Source organism: Halichoerus grypus, chromosome 6 (assembly GCF_964656455.1).
Source record: "Halichoerus grypus chromosome 6, mHalGry1.hap1.1, whole genome shotgun sequence".
Taxonomy (NCBI): Eukaryota; Metazoa; Chordata; class Mammalia; order Carnivora; family Phocidae; genus Halichoerus; species Halichoerus grypus.
In genome coordinates this window covers 80,339,005-80,360,054 of record NC_135717.1, presented here as the reverse complement: position 1 = coordinate 80,360,054, position 21,050 = coordinate 80,339,005, and the positions used below count along the sequence as shown (strand labels likewise).

Genomic DNA, 21,050 nt, shown 5'->3' with positions numbered 1-21,050 from the left:
TTCACTGTGGCCACCCCTGACCCAGATAGGGCCAGCCTTGGGGGCCTTGATTTGAGGAAAAGCCACAAGTAGGCGAGGAGGATGGGATACCGAAGCCACCCGGGTAGCCTAGCCACCCTCGATGTCCCTGTTTATAACCTGAAGACCCGTAGGGTTTTAATGCAGGGGCAAAGCGACGACATGGGGCCCAGGATGCATTCTCATCTAGGGCACGGGTGGTGGGGCTTTTAGATTCTACATGCCTGTGGGCTGCTGGGGTTCAGCCAGAATTAGAACAGCCAAGTGCCAAGCAACAGAGAGAAAGGAATGTCTTGCCAGGTCTCCAGGGGTTCCGGGGCCACTTTTTACAGAGGTTTAGGGAATTGTGGTTTGCATGGCACGGCTTCCTGGGGTTTCATCCCAACTTCAGAGTGATTTATGATTCCTGTTCCATTGAGCAGCTCTCAACATTCATTTCCACCTACAGCTGAGTTCTTTCAAATAACATCTTATATGGATGGTGTGGGGGTGGATAACGAGGCACTTCAGGGTGGGGAAACGGAGGCAGAGGTCAGGGAGGGCTGGACCTGGGATCTTGGAGGCTCCTGACTCCAGGGTGGTGGGGCTTGGACAGACAGGGCAGCAGCAAAGGAGACGGAGAAAGTCTTGATTTCTCCAGTTCAGTCAGCATTCAGCTAACGTTGCTTCAGAGAGTTCTATATTCCCGGCTCGGTGCTGATGACCAAGGTCGTTGCAAAAACAAATAGAAGTTGGTCAGCGAAATCTCGAGGAATTTCTGTTCTCGTGGGAGAGAAATAAACACCCCACGATAACCATGACTGCCTGCTGATCACTTGCTCGTGGAGGATGTTTTCACCCTAGGATTATGTCTAACTTTCGTAGCAAGGTTGTATTCTGTTGCCCATTTTACAGATGGGAGAAAGAAAGGTTCCCATTAAAGCATCCAAGGTCACACCACTCGGAAGTTGCTGAGCCAGAATTCACTCATTTGAACTTCACAGCCCAAACTCCTTCCGTGGCACCAAAATGCAAGGCAAAGCAAAACCCCAAAACCTGAGGACATGAAATAACGAAGTGCTATGAAAATTTAGGGAGGGAGGACCCGCATCCAGCTGTGGGCACTAGGACTAGCTCCAGGTAAGACACCTGCTTGAGCTCTATCCTGAAGGGAGGTAGGAATCCATAGGGAGAGCTGTCCAGGAGGGCACAGGGAGCGGAAGCACTGAGACGCGCTGGAGGTAGGGAGTCATCCTGGGGTGCAGGATCTGAGAAGAAGAGCTTCGAGAATAGGGTGGCACCAGAACGCAGAGCACTCTGTAGCATCTGGAGATATTCTACAGGTGTTCGGAGACCACGGGAAATTTTTGAGTAAGATAGTGATGCGACAAAGGAAATATTGAGGAAGAGAACTCAAGAAGACTTAGGTATAGGAAGAGAATAAAATGTCAGGGAGGGGGGTGCCTGGGTGGCTCAGTCGGTTAAGCATCTGACTTGGGCTCAGGTCATGATCTCAAGGTCCTGCCATTGAGCTCTGAGCTCCAATTTGGGCTCCCTGCTCAGCGGGGAGTCTGCTTTTCCCTCTCCCTCTGCCCCTCCCCCTGCTCATGCTAGCTCGCTCGTGTTCTCTCTCCCTCAAATGAATAAATAAAATCTTAAAAAAAAAATGTCACGGGGGATTCAGGCCACTGAAATCCAAGCAAGAGGCAAAGAGATCCTGAACACGGTAGCCTGAGAACGGCAAGGTGGTATTAAGTAACTGAAATGATTGGGAGATGGGAATAGAGACCCAGAGCATGAAGTGAGGGGGGAGCCGGAGAGACAGGTTTGGAAATTGCAAGGCAAAAGGTGATGAATGAAGCCCTAGGAACAGATTTAAGCAACAGGGCCAACCGAAGACAAGAGAGAGGTAAGGACCCAATTCAGACTCAAAGGTCAGAGTGGGGAAGGTGAGAAACAAGGGGGACAGAAGAGAAGTGCTGGGACACCAGGTGAGGAGAAAGGGAAATTCCCAGGTGGCTGACGGGGACTCCTCTCTACCCACGTCACGCCTGCCAGATTGGCGGGGTGGCTCCCGGCCCTGCCCCCTGGCCTGGCGCTCTTTAGGCAGCAATGTCTTCTTTTATAAAGGTCGGTCACAGAGCAACCCTACATGATTGCTGTGAGAAGCAGAGCACATGGCAGGCGCTCAGTAAATGGCAGCTCTCGTTGTTATAATTATTGTTGATTTATGTTATTCTTTCCCAAGTTTAGGAATTCCTGGAGATCAGGGACCAGGTCTTTGTATTTACCTCCATCATCTGCTCGACCCCGGGCATATTAGAGTCACTCTGTTTCTTGACTGCTGGGAAAGTTAAGATGGATGAAATCTGTTGTTGCTCTGTTTCTTGTTGCCCTGACCATTTATCCCTTGTTGGTATTTCACTACTATTAGCTATTAGTCAAGAAGGCACTTGAGAGTCAAGAACAAGGACTTTTGGAGGTTCTGAACTCTGGACCTTTCCGACCATGCTTCAGTTTCTCCGTATAGAATTTCTCCAATTTCCTTTTATGGAGCAGTGGACTAAGACCAGCCCAGTGATGTTGATTCCAAGGCCGGGTTCAGAGTAGGGTAGTGGGGCATTATGGCGGCCAACTGCATGCTTTCGGACAATGTTTCTAGACTTATATGATCTCAGTTGAGGAGGGGTGGGTGGGAGAAGCTTGGAGCAACAAGGATAGGCATGGTCACATGAGCACCTACCCACAGCCCTCTAGTGAAAGGGGGCGTGGGGAGGCAGATGCCAGGAGGGACCAAGGCCTCAGGAGGGCTTGGCTATACTTGAACCTGAATCCAAAGTGTTTTTTCCTCAGACTTGAGGTAAGGGTAGAGCAGTCCCTTCCATGGGTCTAGTCGAAGGACTTTCAGAAGGATTCCTTCCCTCTCATCAACACATCTTGGCCTGTCCTTGCCTAAGCTGGCTCAAGGAGTCTTTGCCCTGGGAGCCGATTGTTAAAATCCCCTGTCCACTAATGGCGGGCTTTGTTGCTTGTGTTTGTTTGGGTGAGGGGACGGAGGGAGGGGGAGTGGTGAAAGGCGCAGAAGTGTTTGAAAGCCCAGCCTCCCCTTCGTCTTGGCTGTCCCAGGCTTTGATAATGCCAACAGCTGAGACAGCTACTGAACTATCAGGCCCGCCTCTCCCAGAGCTGGCGGCTTGGCTTTCATCTCTGTTTGTGGCCAAGGACAGGGACATGGGGGCCAGCACCCTGGCTGGCTAATGAGTAATTGGGAGCCTCGTCTGTGTGCGATCCTGCGACATGAACTGGGGTGACCTTGAGATTGCCAGGGCAGGCCTGATCCATCCTGAAGCCGAGGCCAAGACCCAGCAGGGTGGGGGGGTGCTATTTCCCCTTTGTCGCCGCTGCCGCCATCCCCAGTGGAGTCCAGGGTTGTGTCTCCCCCCACCTCCTATCTTCACCTGAATGCCCTGGTTTGAGTGATTTAAGAAAATTATTACAAAGGTGTTTGTCCTCTACCTCGTACCTCTGGCCTCCGTTTCAACCTCCAACTGCACTCCCTCTAGTGATTCCCTCCCCTGCAGACCCTGAGGGTTTGTCTGAGCCCCTCCAGGTCGATGAAAAAGTCATGGCGAGGTCAGGAGCACACCTGCGTGAGGGGCTCCATCAGCGCCATCTTCTTCCTCGGGCCAGAGAGCGTCCTTCCTTTCTCTGCAAGGGCTTTGAATGGCTGCCCAGTATGAGGGCATCCATGCCCTTAAGGGTGTTCCACGGACTTTCCACCCCACGTCTTTGCTTCTTCCTCCTCTTCCTCGGTGTACAGTTCACATACCTGTTTTGTGTGAGAAGCTCTTCAGGGGTGTCTGTCACTTGCTTTTACCTATGGGGCCCTGGGCCACTTACCTAACTTCTCAGAGCCTCTGTTTTTTTCCTCCTCTGTACAAAGGGGCCTGCAGCACCCCCCCCCCATCGGGCTGCAGGGGAACTGTAACAAGATGGCAGATGTCAAATGCTAGACAACAAAAAGATATTAATTCTCTGTTTCGGAGCCACATGTCCGTCCTCCTCCCCATTAGTAAGTCTGCTCTCCCCACCAGAGTGAACTCAGTAGCATGAAATACTTGAAAAATGTTTTCCAAATGAATGAATGAATACATGAATAAATGCATTGCTAATAGCAGCAAATATATGTGGACATCTGTTCTCTGAGAATAAATCAGTTCAATGATTATGGAATGTCACAGTGTTGGAAGGGGTTGTACCAGGCACATGCAAACCACGCCGTAAAACAATGAGCTGGGCCTAGAATGTAGCGAGACTTTCATATTTTATTTTGGGTTCGTTTTTAGGGAGCTTAGTATTTGAGAAAGAGTTCTGGCCACTGACAAAACTTAACTTTGTTGTAGCATCTGGATGATGTTAGGTGTTCAATAAATTTCTATGGAATGAAGAAACACGGATGAACGATCGAGAAAAATTAGCCATCGGCAATGGGAACAAGGCTCATTTTCGCTCTTGGGGGCTTGGGTACTTTTCAGGGGTCTGGATACCAGCTTGCTGTGTGGTCTTTGCTCTGCCTCTTACCTCCTCAGCCTCCACCCTCCCGATCGGAGCCACAAGGCAACATAATCCCCAATCCCTGTGTCTTCTTACAGCAGGGCTAGAAGGCAAATACAAGAACTCCAGCCTTCCAGCAACCTCCCTGGCAATCTCGTGTGAATATAATCACATATCTTTCTGGGGCCTTTAGAGCCAGCAGAGTTGAGGGAGGGGAAAAGAAGGCGAGGAGGGGGAAAAATTAACTGGACAAGTCACCCCAGGGCAGTGAGGCCCAAGAAAGCGCCTTTATCTCCATTCCTGCTATGCTTCATTGACCTCATTATTGTCCTGTCTCCAGGACAGGGTCCATTCTCCTTTACTGCACAGCTAGGCTGTCTCCGAGGGGCTGGGCCTGGCAAGGCAGAGAAGAGGCAGGCAAAATATCAGTGGATTAACTTGCAAAGCTATCCCCCCATCTCTGCTTTAAAGCAGCTGTTCCTTCAGGAAATTCTGACAGGCCCCTCCGAATTGTCGCTGGGGATTGTGGCTGGCAGGGCTCGGGGCTGGCTCAGCCCACGGGTGTTGTTTCTCAGCTGGAAGCTGGAACTTTGAGATGGATCCTGTAAGGAGTTCCAGGAGGGCTCAGTGACTGCCTCAAGAGCTTGGAACAGCTGCTTGGTGATGGCAGAAGTTCAAATTCCACTTCCTCCAGGAAGCCTTCTGGGATTACCTCAGCCAGATGTTCTCTTCTCAAGTCCTTTGGAGCCTCCTTGTTCCTTTTGGATATTCCCATCATTGCATAGTTGTTTTACTATCTGGAAGCTGCTAATGGGAAGGATCTTAATCTCATTTACTTTGGTCAGTTGAGTGCTTAGCGGTGCCAGTCCTACGGGAGGCACTTATAAAATACTTGTTGACTCAATGAAGAAAGAAATGGCCATGTCACCTGTGCTGGGCTTCTCACCTCTCCAAGTCATTTTCTTTGTACCTTCTATGGTTAGAAAGAATACCAGGAGGGTGCCTGGGTGGCTCAGTCATTAAGTGTCTGCCTTCGGCTCAGGTCATGATCCTGGGGTCCTGGGATTGAGCCCCACATCGGGCTCCCTGCTTGGTGGAGAGTCTGCTTCTCCCTCTACGCCTCCCCCCTGCTTGTGCTCTCTCGCTCTCTCGTGGTCTCTCTCTCTCAAATAAATAAATAAAATCTTTGAAAGAAAGGAAGGAAGGAAGGAAGGAAGGAAGAAGAAAAGAAAGAAAGAAAGAAAGAAAGAAAGAAAGAAAGAAAGAAAGAAAGAAAGAAAGAAAGAATCCCAGGAGAATGGAGGTAAAGGCTAAAGCCCCTCCATAGCTATTTTGGCCATGTGTGTGTGAAATCTCAGGTAGGGCGAGGGCAAAGTGCCCCAGGGGAGGGAAGTCCAAGAAGTAAAACAGGGGGATTCAGCTGAGTGGCATTCATGAGGGTGCCAACCCTTGGGCCCCAATTTCTGGTTGCTTGGCCTGTCTTGTGTAGTAAGTTCCCATTGCCTCACTCTGTGAAATACTAGCTTGGATGGACCTACATGTTACAGCTCCACTGGGGGCTTCAAAGAGTGAGACCCTGATTTCCTTTAGAGAGGCAGGCTAGTATGGTGGAGAGGATCACCGGTTCCAGAACCAGACTTTCTAGATTCACCCCTGTCACCAGCAGATAGCTGGGGAAATGTTAGCCAGTTACTTAACCTCTCTGTGCAACTGAGGAAAATAATAGAAACTACTTCACAGAACCACGAGGATTGAAGAACTTATAACATGTGTCGAGCTTTTAGAGTAGCAGTACCTGGCAGTGCTTGCTGGGTTTTGACGAAGGCGTCGAAATCCTTGAGTTCAGAACCACAATCTTGGGATCCAACGTAACAGGGGGTGCTGAGGTTCCCAACAACCCATGCATGAGAAGACTGTTAATCGAGTAACTTTTTCGGACTCTTCAATGAATACAAAATGCACCGGAAATCCATCCCCTACCACCAACACCCACCTCTGACCTTTATTTCTAGTGATCCCTGACCCCAGCTGAGTCAAAATGTGTACGCTCAGCCTGGGGAAAAGACCGGTTGTATTCAGCCCAGGTATGCCTGACCCTGGGTCAACCTAGACAAACACCTGCCTTCCGGTGAGCAAAGGTGATAACATTCCTGAGGCTTGAGTGGGCTCTACTGTGTGCTGCCCAGCAATCCGTTCCGCTAACTGCCTAAAACCATCCATCAGGTGACCCGAGTCATCCCAGCAAACCTCCCATGCTCCCCACCTTGGTTAAAAGAGCTTCAGGGGCTTGGTGCACACATTGTCAAGCCAGTTGCTAAACCACCTACCCGGCTGTGTTGAATGCCAGGTCTGGTTGGAGTATCTCCCTGCTCGAGAAAAGGTGAAGGAAAAAAGAACTCAAAAGCCTGGGGCAGGGTGAGCCAGTGGTCGGGGCCGAATCAAAACTCTCCTTAAAAGGTACGGAGTTTAGGGGCGGATGCACAGAACTATTTCAGAAGGAAATCCCATGGAGCTGTTAATAAAGACCCAGGTGGGAAATAAGACATTGAACCACCAGATAGCAAGAAAGCCAAGTTTAAGCATCTTTTTCATCCAAGTCACGTGCTAGGTGCTGTGCCTCCCCTACAACCCTGTGAGGTGTGTTTGAGGAAACTGAGGCTCAGACTGGGTGGGGGGGGTGCGATGTGCTTAGTACCACCCCACAACTTGTAAGCGGAAGAGTTTTGAACCCAAGCCTTCTGACTTCTGGCTCAGTGCTTAGCACACTATTTATATCTCAGAGCTCATCCTGCCCAGCCTCTGGCTAAGTCAGTGTTGCAGCACTCTAGCCTCATGGGGTGCCTTCCAAAAAAGGGTTCTGTACAAGCCATCCCCTTAGTGGAGGTTCATGATGAGAGTCAAAGTCTCTGAGACGTCTTGCGGTAGAGACCCATTTAATCTAGCGCTTCCAAAACATACTTAACTACAGAGTGGCTTTTTTCTTAGAACAATCATTCATCTCCTGAGAAACTGGCCTTTGGAACATGTCTTGGGAAATATTAATCTAGTCTGATGCACTCACTTGTTGGTGGGGGAAATTGAGGAAGTGGCTTGCCTGAAGGCAGCCAGCAAGCTGATGGTGGGGCTGGGACGATAGCACCCAGGATTCCTGACTCTCAGCCAGAGTGTTTTCTTCTACAGCTCACTGACAATGTCCATTAACATGGTATAGACCCGGTGGGGACCCAGAGTGAGGAGAAGACAGAGATTTCACCTGTGGAGAAGGCTGGACACAGGTCATGAAAGGGTCTGAAGAACATTTACAGCAAAAGCACATCTTCAAAGGCGACAGGATGTACAGTTGCTGAAGACGGATGAGATGAAAGAGAGTTACCGGTCAGGTGGGATAAACTCAAGGAAGGGTCTCTGAAAGATGTCAGCATGGAGACAGATTTTGGTAGGCCAGGTCACTTTTAAAGGAAAAATAATTAAAAATAAATACTACAATAAATAAATCAAATGTGAGAATCTTACTTCATTCATTTAGGAAGATGATTTTGTCCACCTCTTGATGTCGTCAAAAGGAATATTGGACAGATGGGGCTCCTACACACTTGGTAAAAATGAGCTGGCCCTCCAAAGGACCTTCACCTCTTACCTCCAGATGTACTAACTAAATAGAGTATGTGGACCTCCATGAACCACCACGATCCACCATGACCTCCTTTGCCCCAGTGTGTGGCATCAGGGATTTAGGGGCAAGAACAGTGCACTCGGAATGAGAAAAATTCGTGTTTGAGTCCTGGCTTTGAGATGTGGGGGTTCTTCCATTTATTTTTCCAGGTCTTCATTTTCGTAGTTAAGAGAGAGAGGATTGGACCCAAACAGGGGTCCAGGCAGCGTAAGAATCACTTGGGTTAATTTAAAGCACAGATCCCTGGACCCTGCCCCAAAACTGCTGAAGCAGAGTTTCCAGGGACCTAGGATTTTAGCAAGAGCACTAAGTATTTCTGCTGTGGAATCAGGCTTAGGAACCACTAGACTAGATTATTTCTGAGCCACTTCCAGTTCTCAAATGAGTGGTTTAAGTTTACTGAATGGCAATATTCAAAGTCAATAAAATGAGCATACTAATATTCACCTCCGAGTATTATATTGTACCAACACTGAGAATTTTGTAAACTCCAAAACTGCCTACAAGTGCTTAATATCAATATTCTGTTAAGGAAATAATTTTGATGTATAAGAACTCACTTCATAGGGAAACTACAGGAAGCTTGAACCCACCTCTGGGATTTTTCTACATAGCATCATGTAAAACCTTAAAATCGAGCTGGTCCCAAGCAGATGAAGTTTTACCTGGTAATGTTTTTTAACCTTCTTGAATTTTTGCAGCTTCCTGAATCTTCCTTTACTTTTCCAGGCTACCTAGAGAGGAAGCTGCTAAAATGGTTTACACAAGTCAGCATTTCCCAACAAAATCTGTCCTTTGGAATACTAACAGGTGTTAAGCGGGGAAAAAGAACGGGGCAGGTTTCTGGATCAACTATATTTGTGAAACTCTGTGCTAACCCGGTTTTATAAAGAATTCCAAGAGGGGTGCCTGGGTGGCTCAGTGGATTGGGCATCTGCTTTGGGCTCAGGGTGCGATCCTGAGTCTGCTTCTCCCTCTCCCTCTGACCCTCCCCACTGCTTGTACGCTCTCTCTCTCTCTCAAATGAATAAATTTTAAAAAGTCTTAAAAAAAGAAAAATAATTCCAAGAGCCTAAAAAAAGAAAAAAAGGAAAAAATGAGGCACCTAGCTGGCTCAGTTGGTAGAGCATGCGACTGTTGATCTCAAGGTCATGAGTTTGAGCCCCACAGTGGGTGTAGCGATTACTTAAAAAAAAAAGGAAAGAATCCTGAGAGCTTTTTCCATGCTGATATGAACAGTGAACTGTGAATTGCAAGAAGTCCACAAGTGTGATTCGCATTGCTGAGTGTATTGAGGGCCATCTCTCAGGACTAGGAAAATTTTGCATTAAGTTTCCGGCCATTCAGTGGCTTATTCTTCCCAGGTGTCCTTCCTTTTCAAAACAGGACAGCTGGGGATGCAAGGCTCAATGTAAAGCGGTGGTTCTTAAGACTGGCTGCATATCACCTGGGGAGCTCTTTACGAATCTGAATCTTTGGGTTCCACCCCAGGCATACTGACTCAGTGTGCAACTGCCTCAGATCATCTTTGGACCTGTAATTGGGAATCCTCCAAGGAATGAATCACTTCAGGCATCTAAGTGGGAGGAATTCTGGCTGAAGTGGGTAGAGGGGGAGGAAGGATGGTCCTCTGGCATTCCTTAAATTGCATGAGGCTGTCAGGGCATAAGCTATTTCTTGTGAAACTGGACCCTCCCCAAAGGATAGGAGGAGGCTTCTCAAGTGTTTTCAAAATTCTCTGAAATCTGGAGACTTGGATTATGGTTCCAATGTGACCATTGCTTTCCTGTGTGACCGTGGACCAGTCTCCTAACCTCTCTGAGCTTCGCTTCTCTCCTTGCCAATTGGTAGTACTCCTGTACGCCTTGGGCCCTTTATGGAAGCATGGTAAAACCCTGTGAGGCAACAGATAGTGCCGTGTTTCTGGCTTTTCCAAAGACTAGTGAGCCAGGGAGGCGATTCTGCTTTTGTTCCCGATGTTACTTCTCTGAAAAACTAGCATCTGAGGTGGTGACTAAGAGACCCAACCATTCTCTTTCCTTCAAAGGATCTTTGAACTACCTTTGTACAGTCTGCAATGAATTGTGAATCAACACTATCTTTTTAAAGAATATTAACCGAAGGATCTGTGAGACAACTGGGTCTGCAGTGGACAAGATGAGGCAGGGAACGGAGACAAGTGTCCCGATCAATCAGAGCAGGCGTCACTCGATTTGAGGTGGGGATTATCTGGAAAACCGCCTCAGCTGTCCGGTTCATTTGCAGTGCTTGCTCAATGAGCCATTGTTATGAACATTTTTAAAAAACCTTCTCGCCTGCCACTAAGGTTGGGAGTTGTGATGGTCCACAGACTTGGAAGTGTGGATAGAATTCCTTTTTTAAAAAAATGCATGAAGTCCACTGGCTTAAGCTAATTACAATAAGACAATGCCTCTCTCAAAGAAACTAAACAGGTTATGGAACTGCTCTGGCCAGCTACCCCGCATGCGCCAGCGATCAAGCTAGCTTCTTCTCTATGTCTTAGCTCCTCCGATTCCCAGAACCACTTTGTGAGATCAGTTTGGTTACCCTGAAGTGGATAGGCGAAGGAACGGAGTCCTGGAGATGCTACCAAAAAAAAAAAAAAGAAAGAAAGAAAAGCCTACCCCGAAACCACAGCTAGTGAGTAGAAGAGCCAGGATTTGAAGACCACGTTCTTTGCATTGCACTTTGAGACTTTAATTCCTAGCTCTTTCCTTCCTGGACTTGAATTTTTAAAACTTAGAAATCTCAGGGAGGAATAAGATGTGTTCCCCATTCGTCTCTCATCTGGAGACAACACAAGACATGGAAAGTTCTTAATGAAGGTCTAACTGTGCAAGAAGAGCAGAACCCAGGCATCCTAATGGCCACAATTGATGGTCTTTCTATTGTATCTTGTTTTCCTAAAGCCAAAAGAGAGACTGAGTCAGACCATCTTCCAGAGCAAGCTGTTTCTCTGGAATCCTGGCTAGGGCCTGACTGGTACAGGAGTCAGGATGTCTTCAGGCAAGTCTATTTCTCTACGTCTGGGTTTGCCTGTCTGGAAAGCAGAGTCATGCGGCCATTTTCTAGCCTGGGATAGCTTCTCCAAAGCAGGCTGGGAACATTCTAGAGACACCAGCTCCCTGGGTATTATTTTGCAGGAGTTCAGGGATCTGTGGCTGTCTACCACATGCTGAAAAAGGTCTCCTGCCCAGCCACTGAGTGAATACCCACTTATTCTCCTTGTGGGGCAGCCTTCCCTTGGCTCCTCCCGCCTTGGTTTGGGGTGTGAAGAGGGTTGTGTAAGAAGGAACTGAGTTAAAGTACAGTGGGAAAGGGCTGCAGTGAACCTGTTCTTAGAGGATTCTCTGAGGAGAGCAAAGAGAAGGAAGAAACCAGGGTAAAAATCTCCTGGTTTACAAAGGACCAAGGTGGGCATAACAAAGAGGGTGCCCTCAAACCTGTCTTTCTCCACCCCTTTGCTTCATAGGGAAAAGACTCCACACACCTCCATGGGCCAGGAGGACACATCCCAAATTGGCAGTGGTGGTTCCTTTGGGGAGAAGAGTGAGGAGGAATAGGACTCGAGCAGGGCATAAGAGAAGATTTTTGTCTTATAGGTGAAGATTTCATTTTGAAAAGAGGAGGAGGAAGAGAAAGGGAACCTTGTCTGATAGTGAAGAAGCTTAGCTTAACTGTCCTAAAGGTTAACTCTCTGACACTGGGTTTTTAAAAGAGAGAGAGAGAGAGAGACTCCAACATTGCAGATCTAGCCCTAGAGCTGGACTGGCTGATGGCCCCAGAACCCATTTAGGGAGGGTAGATGACCTGTGTAAGAATACATACATTGAATGGGAAATTATACACCCTACTAATAGGCCTCAGTGGTCTCATCTGTGAAAGGGGATTAAGAAAAACTTGTCTAAAGATGGGAGGTGGTCATCCCACCCATGGAAGGGAGACTGTATTTCTGAAGGAAATTATTCTGGAGAGCTTCCATTTGCCTCATTAGAAAGGTGCCTCAGGTGGGACAGTGTCGTTCTTCCCTGTGGGTCCACTTAACCCTGCATAGAGCCCAGTCTCCCTGCCTTCCAGCCCAGGATAGTCCCATAGGTGGCACATCCCAGCCTCCCCGGGACACTGCGACCCTGTGTGTATGAGCCATTTCAGAACTGGAGCCATCACCCCCACGGTCTGTGGGATGCTCAGAGGCCCTGGCACCTGGGGAGGGGAGGCAGGCAAACCGCCAGGCCAAATACCTGTCCTGAGGCCCCGTGGAGGTGAAACCATCAGTGGGAGGGCAGGTCCCACTCAGGTAGGCAGCATCAGAGCTGGAGAGGCCAGGCCAGATTCGGGATGATAACAGGAACATCTGCATGTAGCCACCAGCCCAGGCAGCGATTCATGTGCCTGAACACTCAGGGCCCCCAAGAATGGGCGCAGCCGTGTGTTTTGCCTTTCATGGTCCCAAGCTCCCTGCCAGGTGGCAGGAGACTGCCATGCTGGGTAAGGGTGGTTGGCTGGTCTGGGAAGTGTAGTTCTTGCCCTGAGAGGAGGGTGGTGCACGGAGGGGCAGCCCATGTGCTGCTCCTGGAACGAACACACTGGAACCCAATGCTACCAGGCACAGATTTCTTATCTACAGCTTCCTGAGGTTGCTTTTGGCCAGGATTCCCATACCTCTCCGGATCGCGGCATTCATTGGCACCCATTGCTGGGCGTAGTGACAGTCTCTGCTCCTGGCTCAGACCCAGCTGAGCCTCCTAAAGAGGTGATTCTTGGGGGGCTGGGGGCCGGGGCCACTGTGCGTCACTCCTGTCTTGGCTCTAATTTGCTGTATGTTTTGAGAAAGTCACCTGACCGGCCATACCTTGGGTTCCCCCAGCCCCATTTAAACTCCTGGTTTACAAAGAACAAGGGGAGACATAGCCATTCTGCCGATCCTGACCATGTTGAGGAATGAGAACACAATCTCTCAAAGATGGAAAATGAATTATTCAGGACAGAAAGTGAAGCTGAGTCTGCTAGTTTTCCCTGGGAGCTATTAGCCCCTTCTTTAGAAACAGAATCCTAAGCGTTGGGATTCATAAGCTAAGCAGAATAAAGATGACATTTATCAACCTCCCTGTAGCCAGTAGAATTTAGGGGAAGTGTCATGGGAAAGTTCCAGAAAGTGTCTTTAAAGGGAAGAAGCCTGTCCTTTACTACTTCTTGTTTCTGCTGGTGGACTGCTGCCAAAAAAGCTGGAGCTCAACAGTCATCATGAACCAAGAGGCAGGAGCCAAGTTCTGAGAATAGCAGACCAGATGGAAGGATCTTGGGTCCCTGATGACCTTAGGAAGCTCCCCCAGTACCCCTGTACTATCTCCTCCAGACTTCTGTGGGATGGAGAAATATATTTCCATCTTGTTTAAGCCGATAATATTTTGGGTTTCCATTACTTGCAGCCAAAGCTACAACTAATTGTTGCAAGAAGAACGTATATGGTACATTTAGAAGAACTGGCCAACTCTAGAGATATGCTAGATTAGGATATGTTACACTTGAATTTGTGTAGAAGAAAGTATTCAGTAATCTTGGAAAGGGAGGTCTCTTGCCTGCAGCTCAAGGATAGATTCTAGAAGCCTAAGCAAAGATCTCAAAAGGGATTTCTGTTTTTATTGATTGAGTAAAAGGAATGCCTTTTGGGGAAGTCACTGCCCAAAGGGAGCTGCTTGGGTAGTATTAATCTCCATGTCTCATTAGGATTGGGAAGGTAGAAGAGGGGAGCCTTACAGCAAATAAATCATCAGCTGGTATGAAATAACACCTTTGTGTGGCAGGCAGGGAGAAGACCCATTAAGAAGTGAAAAGAGAAGGTAAAAATAGTCCAGATAATCAAGTCACATAACCCATTGCATTATAGTTGTTTATTTGTGTAGTTTATTAAGCAGCTATTATGTTCAAGGCAAAAGAGGTTACAATGATCAGACAGATCTGGTCTTTATAGGCCTTATAGAATCTAGTAAGGAAGGTAAGACATAGTTTACCTGTGAACACATATAAAGTAATACCTACCTGGAGAGAGGTTTGGATCAGGTGGTGGGTCTGCAGGGGGAGAAGAGGTACCTACCAGGTGTGTTTCAGGGAAGCTTTGTGGAGGAGCAGGGCTTTGTGTGTGGTCTTGCTGGATGGGTAAGATTTGGACATGCAGGACTAGTGGAGACCGAGAATGCCTTCTACAGGGTCCAACTTTCTCCAAACCAATGTTAAGGTGTTGACTTCCTTCCAGTGTGATGACTAACTACACCCTCTCAAGAATATAGAGACTATAGTTGCTTGCTAAAGGCAAGAGTGTATACTGTATGAAATGCAGGTGGGGTTTGGGGAATGTTGTTATGGTCCACAACTGAAGGAAGAAAGACCAGGTAAGTGCTTGGTTTCTGAGTTAGACACACTAAGATTTGTACATTAGCTCAGTTCCTTGAGCTCCTCAGGACTGAAGGCTCAGAAGGCCTGCTGAGAATGCCCAGTCAGCTGTGGCCATGTCCTAGAAGCAGGACTCAGGAGAAGCCAAAGGCAGGTGGTTATAAGGGGGTCTAAGGGAGGGCTTGGACTGGTCATCTCTGTTTCTTTGAGCTCCAGTATTCCATTTCCAGGGCCCTAGAACAATGTCATGGTGTAGGAGGTGGCTCCAAGCTTAGTGACACGGGAAACATCAAAAGCAGGTGAAATTACCTGGGGGATAGTTTGGATGAGGGCCTGATCCACTGACAGCCTGGTAGTTGTAGGCAGTGGTGGTCAGGCTGTTGGGGATACCGGAGCCAAACTCTGAGAAGGCCCCTGGTGTTCTGGACTTCCTAGTAAACAGATGTGCTAACTGATGGAGGCAGGGCTTTCCATAGTTTTAGCTTTCCTCCTTTTCCTTTGAGGATGGCCCAGTGTAGACCCATGATGATTCATCACCACCATGACCAGAATGCATACTTAAATACCTGGGGTCCAGGCTCAGTCCACCCCCATGCCAAGGGAAGCCCAAGTTCCTTCTTTATCTTCAGTTTATGAGTAAATTAGAGGTGGTGGAGGGATGGGGGAGCGGAGTGGTGATCAGTAAGGAAAGTCTTTCTGCCTCCTTTTGCAAGAACACTAAGGAAAAAAAGCCCAAAAACTCAATCTCAATTTGTGAGGTATTTGTTGCTCCAGAGAAGAGCATGTCTGGGGGCCGGGGGAGCGAGGGAACATTTTACTGTTCTTTTAGATCTTTGCCTGGAAACAGGAAGTTTGTTTGGCCCACTTTACCTGCTGGGGCCACTTGCTATCTACCTCAAGGCACAATCTGCTGTTTGTAATATCACAGCCAGTCGCCGTGGAGACCATGACGTGAGCACATCAGCCTTCTGGCTGTAGGAAGGGAACAGTCTGCTGAGATGGGGCCCCGTGTACAAATAAATACATTCCAAAGCAACAGGTGAGCCTCAGAGAAGCCAGGTCTCTGGTTTCTACTGAAATGTTTCTACCATTAAACAAACATTGGAGGAAACACAAACATCTGTCTAGAAGCAAAGCCTGGAGCTCATGAATTCCTGGGCTTGCCATGGTCCCTGCATCTGATTTCCTGTGTGGGCCAAGACAATTGGCTTAACCTCTCTGTGTCTTAGGTGAATTGGCTCTCTCTCCTTCCTGGCTTCCACCCTCAAGCCCAGCCTCATGGTAGGATTAGGAGGGTGGATGCAATTGGAAAGGAAGGGGAATGGTCTCATTCCACGGGGACACTAGGCAGAAGCGGGCAGGAGAGATGTTTACCCTGCTGGGGGCTCATAAAATCATCTCCACCAGCAAATGACCACCAGGTATTAACCCCTTCTCATTGCCAGTCATTTTGCTACACTATTACAATAGAAAGCTCAGATGAGAAGGTGTCTCTTAGAATGATCTGTCCCTCAAGGGCAAAGTCGTTCTTGGGGGATTTGGCACATGAAATAGTTCATCGAGCCTATGCACTTGGTTTCATTATGTTTTCATGTGTCCCTAGATATATGGTTTAGCTAATGTACAAGATATACTCTGTTAGCTTACAAACAGCTAGCATTAATGTGGGGACTCAGCATTTCCTGCAAGCCCCAATCACTGATGATCTATTCCAAATTTCCAACCTTGTTCTTGATACACACAGACTGATATACCAACATAGTCTGACTTTACATTGAAAGTCAAATATGCATCTGGCCTATACTCACCTCTAAATCACAACTGAGCACTAATGTTGCTTCACACGTAATAGGTACTGGTAACTACTTAATGAATTAATTAGTGTTAGCATTCATAATCTGGGTGCAACGCTCTGTATGTGTGTGCGTGCGTGTGAGCACAGATAAATATGTAATCCTAACATTTTAGAGCTGGAAGGGACTTGAGAATCATTTGCTCCAATACCTTAATCTACACAGTAAACCTGACTCAGAGAGATGAAGTGACCTGCCCCAAGCTACAGCTGAAAGCACGGTCTGGACCGGACTCCAAGAGCAGAGATTTCCAGTCCATTGCTTTTTCTATCTTTTCTCTCTACACTCCCCACCGCCGCCACCCCCCATCGCCCCCGCCCTGCACCCACCAATTCCTTCCCCCTTGGTCAGGTCACAGGGGCATGCGATCCTCTGTCGCTTGCTGTGGCCTGAGCACAGACAGCTCTGTACTACCTGTGCCTGGAGCTGGACCCAGCAGGGCCCCGCCCCCACAGCCCAATCTGGCCCCTCCTCCTCCCAACGCTACTCACCCCCTGGAAAACTGAGTCTCTACGGAGCCTGAAGTCCTGGGTTTGAGTTTCAGCCCCATGATGGGCCAGCTGTATCACCTTGGCCAAATCACTTCAATTCTCCAGGCTCCGTTTTCTCATCTGTAAAAGGACAGTAATGATTCCTGCCTTGAATGGATCCCAGGTTTTGGAGCATCAAGAGCGATAATGTGCGTAGGAAATGGGGTACCTGTATCGGGCCATAATAATATAATACATTTTGTTAATAGCATGATTTTCCGTCATTTCTTACCCAAGAGTAGCGCTATACCCAGTCAGCTGTGTCCTAAAGTGTTTCTAAAACATATTTAGGACAGAGATTGGCACTGGCCACCCACAATTATATTGACTCCAGCTCCATTTACATGGCTTCCCGTCCTCACATCCCTCGCCTTCCAGCCTTCCCAGGCCCCCCACACCCCACCCAGAAGCCAGTCCTTCCAGCAATAATTCTAGAGGCTCCGAATCATTACTGCTGGTGAAGACAACAGAACCCCAGGAGGAGGGGAGGCATCGTTCACTCTTGGGGGATGGGAAGGCTAATGAGACTTAATTTGTACCCTTGCCCGAAAGGGCTGAAGTTTTTTTGCAATGTTTGAGTAAAATGAACACCAAAAAACCTCTAGCTTGTACCTCAGACAGAGAAGCAAGACAGATGCTTTCTTCCTCTTCTGCTCTTCCTCTTAGCTCTGTAGGAGCCCAAGCTTACAGCTGGGGAGCACCCTCCCACCCACAATGTTTGGGGGGTGTGGGGTGCCCATGGGGGCTCCCTCCCCCAAAGGCCTTGCCAGAATCCTCCAAACCGAGCTTTCTGTGAAACACGGGAAGCTTGTTTGTGCCTGAGAGTGACTTCTACCATCATTGCCAGTGGACATGAGCGATCCGGGAGGACTGGCTATGAAGTCCGGAGAATTCTATCACCACGGGGAGGTTGCTTGAGATGCATTTGTACCAATTTCATCTTTAAAATGGGGTTGTCCTTGGAGCTCCTGGGTGGCTCAGTCGTTAAGCGTCTGCCTTCGGCTCAGGTCATGATCTCAGGGGTCTGGGATCGAGCCCCACATCGGGCTCCCTGCTCAGCGAGGAGTCTGTGTCTCCCTCTCCTTCTGCCCTTTACCCACCCCCCAGCTCATGCTCTTTCACTCTGCTCTCTCTCTCTAAAATAAATAAGTAAAATCTTTAAATAATAAATAAATAAAATAAAATGGGGCCGTCCCTGTGCCGGCCTGCATCACCATGCAGTCTGTGATCCAACACTTTGTAAGTAGTTACACACACATAAAGATGATTATTATTTAGATACTACAATCATTCTCTGTTTCCTTTCTGACACCTCCTCATGCCTTATTGTACTCCATATTCCATACCTGACACACCTGACTTTTGTCTTCGTTGGTACCATTTGCATTTCACCAGGTACCACATGGCTTGTCAGTTTGTGGATCTGCAATCACAGAGAGGTGCTCGATATGGTCACTTAGGTGTTCGCTCATGTGTACGTGGGCTTTGCACACCCATTGTAGGTTTGGAAGTGGTGAATTGGTGAATCCAGTTCTCCCATTCATCAGATAGAGTGACTTGAAGTCTGGAAAAACTCAGGTTGAAGGACTTGTCCCAGGTCTATGGAGCACTCACTCATTACTCTGTAGTAGAAAGTCTCATTTCCCAGTTGTGGAAGAAGGGGATGCAGGGGAAACAGCCTCATCTGGGGCTGACTGAATGCAGTAGGTTGGATACAAGGGGCCCCAGGGGGATGAGAGGCCCTCATGGCAAGAACCCGGTGCAGGCTAATTATCAGTCTGACTTGCTTCTCCCTCCCTGAGTGCACAAGTGCTCGACAGCTGCTTCTTTGTACCCTTAAATATTTGAGCAGCCTACAATCGTGGCCCAATGCTTGTTGCTGCCTGCTCCCTCCACCCGGAAAGAGCCCAGGTCTTGCTGAGGCTACCCCTCATTCCCATGATTAGATATGGTGCCTGTCAGGAGATAAAGAGGGGTCAGAGGCCCTGAGGGGAAGGGGGAAGGAGGCGGTATCTTCTTTTCCCAGAAAACAATCCCCACAGTTTCTGAATGTTATTAAGAAGGTATTAATGTAGAATTCAAGTTCATTCCAGCACACAGTGGGTTTGCCAAGTCTAGCCAAGGGAGTTTTGTGGGTCAAGGACTATGACCTCAACTGTCCATCACTGAAGTGTACGTATTGAGCGAAGGCAGGTCATTCTGTCTTGACAGAAACAGCAGGAAGAAGCTAACTTTGGAGAGAAGGAACTGAGAAGTGTGTGCACTCTGGAGCACACACAGGCACACTCATACACTCTTTTATTAATTGATAAAGGCACCACTGCCCTCTACTGGCCACTGCCTCATTTTTACCAGTGTTTGAAACTGCCCGGAGTTCCAGTTGCTTTAGAAAAGAATTTAAATACTTCTTGCAAATATTTTTTTCAAATAACTTGCAAATAAAGCATATTTCGTGGGCTCTAGACAATTCATTCGTTCGTTCCTTCAACAAGCAGCCACCGAAATGGGTGAGATATATATGTCCCTGATCCCAAGAAAGTTATGATATCGTATTCCTAAAAGGTGGAAAGGAATGCCAATTTACGGGGTACAATTCATTTCACCTTGTCTGGGTTTGGTACTCAAGTCACAGACCCCCTGAATCACAGAGCGTAGCTTCAGAGCTACCAGTGTGTACCCTCAGCTCGAATATGACTAGAGAATGGAGCTCTTTCTCACTGTCCAGGGACATGTGGACTGGAATAATTATCTTGGAATCATGGGTCTCGAAGGTCAGTCAAAATTCACGTAAGTCAGAGTGTGAGATTTCCAAGTCCAAATGGAAGTGCGTTCTAACCACTTTCACAGTCTAACGTCTCCTGCAGGTTGTGGAAGCCTGCTGGTTCTACCTCTTCCCTCCCGCATCATCTTGGCTTTGGATTCTCTGAAGCTGTGATAAAGCATTCCCTTCGCCTAGGCTCCTTCCTGGGATTTCCAAGCCCTTTGTTCACACTGGGGTTATCCCAGGCAACCTAAATAGGCATGGTTCCATCCAAAGCTTCTGATCCTGGTTTTTCTTTTTGCGCTGTTCTTTAATCAAATTAGGCAAAGTACGGATCCCTTTTTCCTCCAACATTTTTTGGATTAGGTAATGTAATTCACATGGTCCAAAATCAAAACAATAAAAAAGCTTATGGTAAATTTCAACTCACCATGTCACCAACCTACCCTTTCGCTTCTCCTTCCTCTCTCCTCTGCCAGGGGCAACCATTGTTATTAATTTCATGTGTATTCTTTCAGTATTTCTTTATTCAAATGCAAACACATGTAAATATACATTGTTGTCATCCTTCCTTTTAGACAAAGAGGAAGCACACTATGTACTTTTTCCACAGAACCATATACATTGCATAACTTTCCCTATCAATATATTTTTAAAACTTCCTCATTCTTTTTTATAGATGTTAATATTCTACTATGTGATAATACTGTGGTTTATATAGCCAGTGTCCTATTGATGGAAACTGTATTTGCTCAGAGTAAGTGCTCTTGAACTCATGCAGGTGAAATATTTGTGCTCCCTTTTTCTTTCCAGGTTTAGCCACTATTCGTTGCTGTTTAAAGTAGTGTGAGTGAACCATTGGAGGGTTTCCTGCCTGATACACACCCCGGCCATTCCTAGGGACACACTCTTGAGCATCAGCTGCACACGCGGAGCTCTGTGAATGCTCCCAGGATTGCGGAATGTGGGGCTGAGCTCTCCGTGGCCATGCGCACAGCACTGCCTCTTGGGACAAGATCTGCTCATACTCTGGCAGCTGACATGGTGAGAGAGCATTCACTCCAGAACTCCTGCGAGAAATGATGGGACTTTCTGGGGAAATGGATGAAGACGATCCAAACGGTGTGGTCCTTGGATAGGCACACCAGCCCAAGTAGTGAAGGAGCAAAAAAAAATGAAGATTGAATGAAACATCAGACAGAGAATGTAGTAGACACACTTGTCCTTTCCAAAGCTGTACTGTAGCATTCTAACACTATCGTGACCCTTTC

The 21,050-nt window shown here is 47.7% G+C and overlaps 1 long non-coding RNA gene across 1 annotated transcript in view; it reads left to right on the top strand.

Annotated features, from left to right (window-relative positions):
• Positions 1 to 21,050, top strand: part of LOC144382337 (uncharacterized) — a 1,106,857-nt gene that overhangs the window by 302,137 nt on the left and 783,670 nt on the right. The gene's annotated exons all lie outside the window — the stretch shown is intronic.